Source organism: Ictidomys tridecemlineatus, chromosome 5, assembly GCF_052094955.1.
Source record: "Ictidomys tridecemlineatus isolate mIctTri1 chromosome 5, mIctTri1.hap1, whole genome shotgun sequence".
In the NCBI taxonomy this organism is placed as follows: Eukaryota; Metazoa; Chordata; class Mammalia; order Rodentia; family Sciuridae; genus Ictidomys; species Ictidomys tridecemlineatus.
In genome coordinates this window covers 15,415,285-15,429,149 of record NC_135481.1, presented here as the reverse complement: position 1 = coordinate 15,429,149, position 13,865 = coordinate 15,415,285, and positions in this window count along the sequence as shown.

Here is a 13,865-nt window from a genome sequence, read left to right as displayed (position 1 = left end):
AGGGATCCCCCTACCTCAGCCTCCCGAACTGCTGGGATTATAGGCATGAGCCACCATGCCCAGCTCTGATTGGATATTTAATGATATTAATAAGTTATTGTTAATTTTAAAGATATAATGATGTTATTTTGGCTAGGCCATTAGGAAGGCATTTTTAAATTAAAAAAAAATGTATTTATTTTACAGTGTAATGCAATTTGACATATTGTACACAAATGGAGCACATCTTTTCATTCCTTTGGCTGTACATGGTGCAGAGTCACTCCAGTAGTGTATTCATACATGTATATAGGGTAATAATGTCTGTCTCATTCCACAGTCCTTAAGAAGACATTTTGCTTAGATACAGTGATGGTGTTTTGCTATAATATCTTTTGGTTTTTTTTTTTTTTTTGTGATGCTGGGGATTGAACCCAGGGCCTTGTGCATAGGAGGCAAGCACTCTACCAATTGAGCTATATCCCCAGCCCCTTGCTTATATATCTTTGAAAGCTATAAACTGAAATAATTATTGATGAAATGATGCAATGTTTGGTATTTGCTTCAAAACATTGTAATAAGAGTGTGAGATGGGGTATGGGTCAATCACAATTGACCATGAGTTTATGATTTTGAATTTGGGTAATATATATTATATAATTTGCTTTACTTTTGTATATGTTTGACTTTTTTTTTTTTTTGGTACTGGTATTGAACCTAGAGCTGCTTTACCATTGAGCTACATTCCCAACACTTTTTAATTTTTTTTATTTTGAGACAAATAAAAAATATTTTTTGCTAAATTACTGAGGCTAGCCTTGAACTTTCGATCCTCCTGCTTCAGCCTGTGATCTTCCTGTATCAGCCTCCCAAATTGCTGGAGTTATAGGCATGCACCATCACACCCAGTGAAATTTTTGAAATTAAAAAATTTCATTTTAAAAAAAGAAGTGAATAAGAGGAGAGTGTTTGGAAACAATGAGTACTGGCATCACCTATTAGCCGATCATGGTGGCTCACTCCTGGGAATTGAACTCATAAATGCTTTACCACTGAGCCATATCCTCAACCCTTTTTTTAGGGGGGAGGGTGGATACTGGAGATTGAACTCAGGGGCACTGGACCACTGAGCCACATCCCCAGCCCTATTTTGTATTTTATTTAGAGACAGGGTCTCACTGAGTTGCTTAGTGCCTCACTGATGTTGAGGCTGGCTTTGAACTTACCATCCTTCTGTCTCAGCCTCCCAAGCAGTTGGGATTAAGGCGTGCACCACCATGCCCAGCTTCACAATCATTTTAATGTGTATTTCCCCGATGCCTGATGATACTGAACTTTTAAAAAATATATGTTCATTGAATATAGTATCAATTGAATATTGCCCCCCGCCACACCGCCAGTACTGAGAATTGAACCAGAGATGTTCACCACTGAGCCACATCCCCAGTTCTTTTTATCTTGTTTTGAGACAGGGTCTCACTAAGTTGCCCAGGCTGGACTTGAATTTGTGATCTACCTGCCTTAACCTCCCAAGTAACTGGAATTATAAGCATGTACCAGCGCACCTAAGTGAAAATACCTTTTTGAAAAGTCTTTCACAAGTCTTTTGTTCATTTCTTCCTCGGAAGTCATTTTCTTACTGGTTCTTTGCAGATTTTAGATCTAAGTCCTTTACTGGATACATGTAATATAAATATTTTTTCCCTTATTTGGGCTTTCTCTTGGCTGTTTTTTTTTTTTAAAGAGGTTGACAGGTGTTTCTATTGGGTAGATTTTCTACACAAGCCCTAAAAAAATTTGTTGTAGCTACATCAATATTAGATAAAAAAGGCAAATAGCATAAACAGTATAATATCATTTTATACATAATGATAAAAGATTCAGCTCACTAGGAAGCTAGAGCAATTTTAAACATGTATCCATCTATTGTGTTTATGTAAATATATCTTAAAATTAGAGTTCAAATTAATAGAAATGCAAACAATAAAATAAATAAATCTACCAAACATCACGGTGGTAGATGTGAACATATCTCATTCAGTAACTGATCATTTTAGCATAGCAAAAAAATAATCAGGATATAGGTTTGAAAGGCACAGTTGACATACTTAAGTCAATGGACATCTATGACTATAAAGTAGGTATTGACCCATGAGCTTACTGACCACATATCAGACCACAAATCAAGGTGCAACAATTAAAAAAAATTTTTTTTCATATATTTGTTATATATGACAGCAGAATGCGATTCAAATCATAGTACACATATAGAGCACAATTTTTCACGTCTCTGGTTGTACACAAAGTAGAGTCACACCATTCGTGAGCTTTCCATTTCATACATGTACCTAGGGTAATGAAGTCCATCTCATTCCATGTCTTTCCTACCCTCATGCTCCCTCCTTCCCCCCTCCCCTTTGTCCCATCTAAAGTTCTTCCATTCCTCCCTTGCTCCTCCCCTCATCCCCATTATGAATCAGCCTCCTTATATCAGAGAAAACATTTGGCATTTGGTTTTTTGGGATTGGCTTGCTTCACTTAGCATGATATTCTCCAACTCCATCCATTTACCTGCAAATGCCATGATTTTATTATCTTTTAATGTGGAGTGGTATACCTTTGTGTATATTCTACCATTTCTTTATCCACTCATCTACTGAAGGGCATCTAGGTTGGTTCCACAATTTAGGTAGGTTGAGAAACATTCATCTCTTGGCTGTTTTAATGGAGTTTTTTTTTAATGAATAGACATTTTAAATTTAAATGAGATCTAGTATGTTAAAAACAAAACAAAACAAAACATGTGTCCTTTTCAAAAAATCTTTGCCCGCCTCAAGGTAATAAAGGTATTTTCTGTTATGGAAGCTTTATGCTTTTACATTTTATCTTTTGATCTGTGCCTGTGTGAAACTTATTTTTCTGTAACATGTGAGGTAGAGGATCAATGTTCATTTTATTCAATTGATTCAGCACTGTCCATTGAAAGACCATCCTCTCCCCACTGCATTTCAATGGGCCTTTTGTCATCAGTCAGTGGACCACATATGTAGTCTGTTTCTGGACTTTCTGGTCTTTTCCATCAGCTTACATTTCTGTCCATGCACAAATACACACTGCTTTGATTATTGTAGCTTTGTAATACATTTTGATACACAACAGTATATGTCCTCTAACTCTATTCTTCCTCCTCAAGATTATATTTGCTACCCTAAATCCTCCATATTTTCACATAATTTCCACTGAGCCTTTCCAAAAGGGAAAACTGGAACATTGAGTAGGATTACATTGAACTTAAAGACTACTAGAGGAGAAGTGACATCTTTACACTAGTGGTGTATCCCTGTGTTTACTTAGGTCTTATAAATTTAATGTCAAAATGCTCATTTTCTTTTCTGAGTAAAAAACTTATTATTTATAAAAAAAATTAAAAAGGTATTGTTCAATTAAAAAAGAAATCTTGTTTTTTATGCTGCTAATATTCTCTCTCTATATATATATACACACATACATATACACATATATATAGAGAGAATATTAGCAGCATAAAAAACCATATATAACCATATATCGTTATATATATATGAACGTGTGATTCTGAGGATTGAACCCAGGGACATGTGCTAGGCACGTACTCTACCAATAAACTACATCCCTAGCCAATTGTCTGTGTATTTTGTTGCAAGTACATAGAAATAAAAGTTCTCCCTACCAATTTTCCCCCCAGGTGGTGATCTCTCTCACTGTAGCTAGTCTAGTAAATTTATTTATTTCAGTACTGGCAATAGAACCCAGAGGCACTCTACCACTGAGCTATATTTCCAGCCCTTTTATTTTATTTTGAGACCCTACAGGGTCTTGCCAAGTTGCCCAGGCTGGTCTTGAAGTTGTGATCCTTCTGTTTCAGCTTCCTGAGTTACACAGGTTTCATATAGGTATGCACCACCTCACTTGGCTAGTCTAGATTTATACCTCACCCACTTACTTTAATAGTAAGCACCTAGCATTAATTGCACCAATAAAAAAAAATGGGGGAAAAAAGTAAGCACTAAAATAACAGGTTGATCAACAGGTTTTTCTGGTGTTCTTTGGAGAACTGGCCATACAGATTTCTTACAAATTCTATAGACCCCATTGAGAAAAAAGTCACTATTTCATGAATTAAATTCACCATTTCACTTCATTGTGAATGTAAGCAACAAACCACAATGACTGTCATCTGTAAAAATCACAGTCATTGCATATGAGGGCAACGACAGGATGTACGGATGACAGTGGTCCCACAAGATTAAAATGGAGCTGAAAATTTCACCTCATCTAGTGATATCAGTGCATTGCTCACATGTTTATGGTGATGACAGTGTAAACAAACATTGTGCTGCCTTCGTATTAAAAAATAGCACACACAATTATGTACAGCACCTAACACTTGATAACGACAACAAATGACTTGTTACTAGTTCATCTATTTATTATGCTATCTTTTTTATTGTTAGAGTGTACTCCTTCTACTTAAACAAAAAGTTTGCTGTAATATATCATGTTCCTGAGGCAGAAGCCTCAGCTTGTGTGCAGGTATGTACTGTATGTTTGCACAGTGACAAAACTGCCTATTGATACACTTCTCAGAACAAATCCATGACACATGACTATCTCAAAATACCACTGGCTAACCATAGGGTGAAATGAGTTGCCCAGGCTGATCTCAAATATTAATACAATCATAAGTACATTATTCTGAGAAGAGGTCGATTGGCTTACTCAGACTGCCACAGGTGTCCCTGGCAAAAACAAGGTCAAGAAATGGAAGATTAAGATATTTTTTTTCACCTACAGATATTGACATAAAGATAATTTTGGAGGGGGTTACTGGGGATTGAATCCAGGGGTGCTTAACCACTGAGCCACATCTTCAGCCCTTTTTCATATTTTATTCAGAGACAGAGTCTTGCTGAATTGCCGAGCGCCTCATTAAGTTGCTGAGGCTGGCTCTGAATTTGCAATTCTCCTGCCTCAGCCTTCCAAGCCACTGGGATTACAGGCGTGTGCCACTGTGCCTGGCATAAAAAGAAATTGAATAAAATCATGTTACTCAGGAAAACTTCTTCAGAGTTCTGTCTGGAAAGCAGAATGGGAAAGGTCCTGACACCAACTTCAGGAGGCCAGAGTTTGGTCTCACTTGTGTGTGTGAGCCTGAGCTGATTGCTTAGCTCTGTGCCCAGTTCTCATATAGCATGAGACACTTGCCACAAACCACTGCTCCTGAGCTCACAACAGAGAGTGAGGGGCACATTCTCACACAGTACTGGCAGGTGTGTAAACTGAACATATTGTCTGGATGATAATTCAGCTATAAATGTGGAAATCTTCCCTTCCCAGAGAGGATGTGTTTCAAGACCCTAGTCAGTGCGTGCCCCAAACTGCAGAGAGTACTGAAGCCTAAATAATCAGGTTTTCATATACTTACATACCTACCATAAAGTTTAATTTGTAAATCAGGGACAAGAGGAGACAAAAAATAACTATTAATAAAAATAGAATAATTATAATGATATACTATGATAAAAGTTATGTGAATGTAGTCTCTCTTAAAAGAGTCAAGACAAATTAATATTCTCAGACCACAATTGACCATGGGTAACTGAAATCATGGAAAGCAAACCACAGATAAGCAAGGGGGGGCTATTTTTAAAAATACTGGAGCTGGCATGGTATCAGGCACCTGTAATCCCAAATACTCAGGAGACTGAGGCAGGCGGAGCTCTTGAATCCAGGAGTTTAGGGACAACCTGGGTAACATGGTTAAGACCCTGCCTCTTAAAAAAGTTCAAATCCTTCATGCTAGGGATTGCTATACTAGAAATTTATTATTGGGGATATAAAAAGGTCTATAGACAAGAAAGGTAAGTACAAAGATGTTCATGGCAGTATTATTTATAATAGTAAAGTTTTTGTAAACATATTAAATATTTAACAATCAGACATGGCTACAGAAAATCTATGGTGGTAAATGCAGCCATTACGAATTGTTATAGCAAAACGTTTGGTAACATTGGAAAATGCTTAAGACTTTATGTTAAGTAAAAACAAAACAAAACAACAACAACAACAAACCAGACGGGTGCGGTGGCACACTTCTGTAATCCCAATGGCTGTGGAGGCTGAAGCAGGAGGATCCCAAGTTCAAAGCCAGCCTTAGCAAAAGCAAGGCGCTAAGCAACTCAGTGAGACCCTGTGTCTAAATAAAACACAAAATATGGCTGTAATATATCATGTGATCAAGTGCCCCTAAATTCAATCTCTGGTACCTCCCCCAACAAAAAAAAAAGAAGAAGAAAAAGAAAAACCTTTATGTTGTATGGCTCCCATTTTGTTTAATGTATAGAGGCTTAGAAAAAGACTAGTTGGGAATTGACTGAAAACCTTATTGCTCATGGTATAATTCTATATACACACTTGAAATTTCGAAATTTACATTTGAAATCATTTCTCAGTTGTCCTCAATAAGCATGTGTTGCTTTGTAATAAGAGAAGCAAATTATCTAAAAAAAAAAAAAATCTCCGAATTAAAATTATTTGTGTGAAAGGGCTTTGAAAATCACCATGTGCGACACCGGCGTGCAATGCCGTCAGCATTTTCCAGGGGGGCGTTGGAAGCGCGGTGGGCTTCACCTTGAATCCACAAGCGGCTGCAGAGACGGCTCGGTCGGGGGCGCGCGATCTGCGGGCTCCCGCAGCCGGCTGCTCCCCGCCCCTGCAGCCCCGCAGCTGCCGTCCCGCCCACCTCTAACCCGCGTGTGTTTTCTTCTTTCCCTGGAGCGCCCAGCCCTCCTTCCTCTGGTTCCAGTCTGTCTGGTCTTGTCTGCTGGGTGAATCATGCTTCAGAAATGGAACAAGCCCCCAGGTCAGGGACTGTCTCTGTTGAAGAGCTGGGGCCCAGCTTCTAGGGCGACAGTAATGTGCTGAGGAGCGTTTCACTACAGGTTCCAGGCTAGCAGGAAGGCGTGGGTGTTGCCATGTTTCTGGGCTTCTGGACCAAGCCCTTGCTGGAGTGCTTAAGAGATGTGGCCAGATAGTGTGAGCAAAAGACCCCACGTCTCCTTACGTTGATTTCTTTCCTCCCCTTCCCAAATCACCACTATTAGAGAGACTTCTTTGTGAGGGAAAAGGGAGGAAAGGAGTGGACGCAGAAAACTCCTGAGAAAAAGGACATGGATCGTTTGGAGCAGAAACACGTCCTAATATGAGACTCCAGAAACAGTCAGTCCTAGGTTTGGATCCCAACTCCACTACAGCTTGGACACTTACTTGATGTGTCTCCTCCTCTGCAAAGCCCGTGCATGCATCAAGCTTGTTCCAGGCACGGCTCCACGTGCCTTTTTTTATATTAATTCACTTGATCTACACAGCAACCTTATTTGGTGGTTGCTGTGATCATCATGTCCACTTTACAGATGAGAAGACAGAGGCATAGGATGGTTAATCAATTTGCTCCAGATGTCACAGGGTGGCTACCAGAATGAACTCAGGTAGGGTGCTACCAGTAGAACACCTCCCACTCTTACCACTCCATCCCCCATACTGGGGATTGGATCAAAGACCACTCTACCACTGAGCTACATCCCTAGCACTTTTTATTTTTTTATTTTGAGCCAGGGTCTTGCTAAAATTGCCCAGATTGGCTTCAAACCTTCCATCCTCCTGCCTCAACCTCCTGAGTTGCTGGGATTACAGGTGTGGGCCAAGTTGCTTGACTTGTCAATCCTTTTAATGATCATATTTGGGAGTCTTATTGTTATAAGATGGGATAATAATAGTAATCATGATTTATTAGGTTCTTACAAAATGCCAGGAACTGTGCTAAATGCTATACAGAAATTTGCTTATCCCAGTGCCTGGATGAGGCAGGGACTATTGTTATGTGCTAACATTGATCTGGAAGCACAGCCAATAGTTTACAAGGCCCTATATTAAGGGCTATAGCAGGAAGAGCTAAGATGTGTGCGTAAACAACAGTGACTCATGATAGAATCACAGCTTGATGGAGCTGGAAGAGAGCTTAGAGGTCGTCTGGTCTAAACTCATCCTTCCTGATGTCAAGAACTGACTGACTTTGTTTATTCCCACAGGGTCTGGAGGGAAGATTCAGTGTGATGATGATAATGTTAGCCATCACTAATTGAGTTTGGGAGCGCAAGCACTTTCTCTTTACCTCATTCAACCCTCCAGTAACATAGGGCAGACCAGAAAACTGAGGCGGCCAATAAATAACTTTCTCAGTGATAAAACAGTGAGCCAAGTGGTGGAGCTAGGGTGATGACTGAGTGGATTCTGGAGCTCAGTTCTATTGCTGAACCGTCATGCCCTGTGTCACTCAGCCACGGAAAGTGGTTAAGAAGTTTGGCAAAAAGGGTTGCATTAGGTGAATGGGCAAGTGTGTGCGTGTGTGTATGTGTGTGTGTGTGTGTGTGTGTGTATGTGTGTGTGTGTGTGTGTGTGTGTGTGTGTGTGTGTTTTGTATCAGGGATTGAACCCAGGAGTGCTTAACCACCGAGCCACATCCCCAGCCCTTTTAAAAAATATTTTATTTAGAGAGAAGGTCTTGTTGAGTTGCTTAGGGCCTCGCTAAGTTGTTGAAGCTGGCTTTGAACTTCTGATCTTCCTGCATCAGCCTCCTGAGCTGCTGGGATTACAGACATGCACCACTGTGCCTGGCAAGTGTTTTGAAGACTATAAGGTATTCTACAGACATGAGTTTTTATTAGGAAGAGGTAGGGACCCCAAAAAAGGCATAAAATGGTATAGAACTCAGGGAAAAAGCAAGGGAGATCTTCAGGAGGAGATGGCATTTGCTTGGATTTGGACCTGTGTTCCTGGGGTGGGGATGAAGAATGTGCAGTGTGTGTGTGTGTGTGTGTGTGTGTGTGTGTGTGTGTGTGTGTTGGAAGGTAGGGTGGAGGTGGAGATTTCCTCAGCCCTTCCCTGATAGCACAGGATGGCTAATTAGTTAATGGGCATCTTGGCCCAGGTGAAGTGATCAGGATCACAGGAAGCCTTGGATGCATGAGGCTGGCATCCTAACTGCAGAGAGCAGGCTGGGCAGGCAACTGAGATGATAAAAAGAGGACATAGCAGAGCCAGGGAGGAGTCAGACAGCTTGAGTTCAAATCCTGAATTTCCATCACTCTTATTATTATTATAAATGTATTTATCATTATTATTTATATTTATTATAAATTATGCTTATCCTTGTTTATTGCAGCTCAGGGGATTGAACCCAGGAGCATTCTACCACTGAGCCACAGCCTCACCTCTTTTTCTTTTTTGCAGTGCTGGGGATGAGCCCAGGGCCTCATGCATGCTAGCTAAGCACTATGTCACTAAACTATATCCCCAGCCTTCTCAGCTCTTTTAAAATTTTCTGAGACAGGGGCTCACTAAGTTGTTGAAGTTGATCTGGGAACTTGCACTCCTCCTGCCTTAGCCTCCTGAGCTTTTGGGATTAGAGGTGTGTGCCATGCCTGGCTTATTATTTTCACTCTGGTAATAAGGCCATGGACAGGCTGCTCAGCCACTCTTTGTGCCTCTTCTGAAAGATGGCAATGATAATGGCTGGTGTAAATTCAACATGCTAATCAGTATAAAGTGTCTATTTTAATGCCTGACACAGTCAAACACTCGATAAGAGCTAGCTATTGTTATTTCCCTCATTATAATCTTGGGATAGCCAGATGCAGTGGTATATTCCCGTAATCCTAAGGATTCTGGAGGCTGAGGCAGGAGGATGGCAAGTTCAAGGCCTGGCAATTTAGTGAGACCCTACACAATTTAACGACACCCTGTCTTTTTAAAAAAATATTTATTTATTTACTTATTTAGTTAGTTACTTAGTTAGTTTTCGGTGGACACAACATCTTTGTTTGTATGTGGTGCTGAGGATTGAACCCGGGCGGCACGCATGCCAGGCGAGCGCGCTACCGCTTGAGCCACATCCCCAGCCCCGAGACCCTGTCTTAAAATAAAAAATAAAAAGAGTTGGGGATGTGGTTTAGTGGTAGAGCACACCTAAGTGCACTCCCTAGTACTGAAAAAAAAAATCCCCCCTCCAATGCCAGGATTCCCTATTGGTACCTCTGTCCAAGTGAAGCCAGAATTAGACGGGCAGTGTAGATAGGTAAATTGAGTCAGGTCAGATCTTGGAGGCCAATTTGAGTGAGTCTGGAAAGGTGGAGACTGTCCCCTGAGGGATCTTATCAAGAACCTGCCCCTGCTTCAACCTGTGGCCAAGGTAACCTGTCCCAAGAATTTCCCCTCCTCACAGGGAGCAATAAGGTTGTTAATGTGTCCTGACTACTCCATCCAGCCCTTACCCCTTTAGCCCACCTGTTTCCCACCTTTGGCCTTGCCACTGAGCATTCCTGGGCTTAGTCAGGTATGCAGGAAGGAGAAAGATAAGGGGGTAAAGCAGGAGAACAAAGGAAGCCTAGGCCATATAAAAAGGGCAGAACACCTCTCTTCTTGGGATACCATGATACCAGCTGTGGTCCCCTTCTCCCTCATGGGAGAAGTCTACGTTACCTCTTTTTAAATAAACCCTGCTTCATATGCTTGCCTTGGCGTGCTTCTCTCATGTTCAAACTTCAACCTGCTGGGAAGCTGAACTCTTCACCATTCCGATGGTATCACAAGGAAGAATGAGTTAGAACACAGTAGACATGCTGCTTCAATCTGCTTTCCTGACCAAGCTAACCCTGGCAGGGCCTAACCAGTTGTCCCTTGCCACCCTTCTTGGTTTGTTTTCACCAGTCATTAGTTCTGCTTTTCAGGAAATTGTGGGAGAGTGGGAGGCAGAGGATGAAGCCAACAGGCTACCCCTTCTCTGAAACCAGAGAATTATCACCCTGATTTTTGACCTTTTCCTTTTCTGTAGCTTTGCTGAAATTTCTGAACTCTTCTTCGTTAGCCTTCCCAGCTCTTGTGTATTGTGAAATTACTCTCCATTCTCAGAGGCAGGCACATTTCTGCAGGGAAAAAGCAGAGAGGGTGGGAAGTTCTCTGTTGAGCAGATTAATGGCACAACAGATGGGGAACTGTCTGGTGGAGTGAGGGAGAGGGAAACTAGTATGCACTGATGGAGACTCTTTCATAGGACCCAGGTTTGGCCAAGCAGCTTCTAAATCGCCATCATACAGCCCTGCAAGCAAAATAGTTAACTCCATAACACAGAAGAAGGAACTTGCCCAAAGCCGCACAGCTAGCCTATAGATATGGGGATCTAACCCCGATCTATTCAATGCTAGTCTCTCTCTTACTTTTTAGTATGTGGGGGCACTCTAGGACTAAAACAAGGTATCTTTATTGGTGCTTGAAAAATGACATTTTGCATGTCTTCTCTCTCTCTTTTGAGTTGTAGATGGATACAATATCTTTATTTTTATTTATTTATTTTTATGTGGTGCTGAGGATTAAACCCTGGGACTCATGCATGTGAGGCAAGTGCTCTACCCCTGAGCTACAACCCCAGCCCTTGCATGTCTTCTCTGTAAAATCTGAGAATCTCCATTGCCTCAGAACTGTAAGCCTGGCTCAAACTGGAAGAAGAAATGATCCTTGGAAGGTATAGTCAATTCTGTTGAAGAGCCACTATAATCCCCAGGAAGCAAACTGTTAGAAAAGGCTGGCCATTCTGTTTTTTTTTTTTTAATATTTATTTTTTAGTTATAGGTGGACACAATGTTTATTTTACTTATATTGTGCTGAGGATCAAACCCAGTGCCTCATGCATGATAGGTGAGCACTCTACCTCTGAGCCACAACCCAGCCCCCTCCTGTATTTTGTCCAGGTGGAAGTCGGCAGTTTATTGTCATCAGCAAACTTATCCGGCTAGAACTACTTGTCATTATATTTCACAATTTGTCATTTGCTCAGGAGCTTTCTGTCCAGGTAATAGGTCAGAAGTCCAAGGAACTGTTTCTGGGTTCTGGCCTTTGGAAAAGCAGTCTTGTCCTGTTTACACATCCTCCCTCAGATTTGCACAGTCTGACCACAGAAATGTCACCCACCAAGCTCAGGTAAATAGAGCCAACCTAATAGGCGCTAGTCAGCTAATTGAGCAATCAAGAGCATCCAGACCCCTATACTAAGAACTGTGATAAATATAGAAGAAAACAGCAGCCCAAGGTCAGTACCCTTGGGCTGCTGGAGCAGAGACATATTTTTGCCTGGGGAAGAAAGCCATGCAATGCAAGTTCTGAGCCCCTGTCAAATATGACCCTTGGTCCAGACTCTTGTCTTGGTTAACCAGCAGTTATACTACAAATGGGGCAAGGAGGGCAAGAGGAGTGAATGTCTGGATGAGTTATGCCATCTTTGGAAGACAAAGCTGGAACAAGTCTGGGCTTTTAAGTCCTTTTCTTCAAAAAAAAGTCAGGTGGGAAAAGAATGATCTGGGGATAAAACACAGCAAAAGGCTGTGAGGAGTTCTTTTCTAGGCAGGTTATAGAGAGGAAGCACTCTTCCATGAATGGGAGTTGTGCCGAGGTAATCAAAGCGCACGCGCGTGCATGCGTGTGTGTGTGTGTGTGTGTGTGTGTGTGTGTGTGTGTGTGTGTGTGTGTGTGTTTTGGGTGGGAGGGTGGCATGGAGAGAGGCACAGATGCAGAAAGAAGAGAGAGGTGGAAGACCAGAAGCCTGGCTGCTTTATAGAGCCACAGAAGGAAGTTGGAAGACGGCCTTGGCTCACACAGTTGAAGGTGTCACTGATAAGTCCCCAGAGGTCAAAAAGCTGTGTTAGCCTGTCCAAACCTGGATTTTCTTACAATACTGAAGCCCCAGGATGAAACCAGCCAGTTTATCCTGTTTTCCACCAGTTATTTCAGAAGTTATCACTAAATCTCATCTTTAATCTTTATTTGCAACACTGTTTTTGTTTAATATGGTAAGCGGGGGGGGGGGGGGGGGGGAACCCCCAATGTTTGCATAGGGATCTGCAAACAGGTAAAGTTGTGCTTATAAAATGGGAGAGAATTTGAGAAGTGGCCTAACACCTCATCAGTAGCTCTGCAACTGAGATGAGGTCTTTATCTCCTAGGATTTTAATGGTGGGGTTGAAATAAAACAATTTATCTGAACTTTTTGAGCCTGTCCCTGTCCCTTGGAGCAAAATAAATGTGGGTGTCCTTTCAATAGGGAGATACTGTCTTTTGAGGGAGCCTGGGAAGAAGTCACCTCCATATTGAGCCAGTACTTTCCATGACTGCCCCAAGTGCTTCATGACGTCCACTTCTACCATCCTAATCTGAGTTTTTCCTCCTAACTGGATTTGCTGCTTCTATTCTTGTCTTCTGAGTTTACTTTCAGTACAGAAGCCAGGGGGATTTTCTTTCTTTTTTAAAAAAGCAACAGTATCTTGTCATTTCCCTGTTCAAAACTCTTCAAATGCCCCATTACAGAGTAGAACTTAAACCCTCTGCCATGGGTTGCTGGGCCCTAATGTGACTTGCATCTTGCTGTCTTAACATTCTTTCTTTGGTCCACTCTGCTGTAGCCACACTAACCTTTCTTCCTGACTTCACTAAGTCAGTTCCCTACTCAGGGCTTTTGTATTAGTTACTCTTCTGCCTAGCCTCTGTTCTTGTCACCTGTCACTAAGGTCTTGTCTGACCACCCAAACTAGTCACCTGCTCAACCTCCACACTACTCTAATTTGCTTCGTAGCAAATGGTATTGACACTAATTCAAGTAGTCTTGTTATCATTTGGTTACTTGTCTGACCCCCACCCTCAACACCACCCTGGAGAGAGAGAGAGAGAGGGCTGGCCTACCACTGAATACCTAATGTTAAGCAAAGTTTAGCACATATAGATTTCTAGAGTTCGATAAACGATCT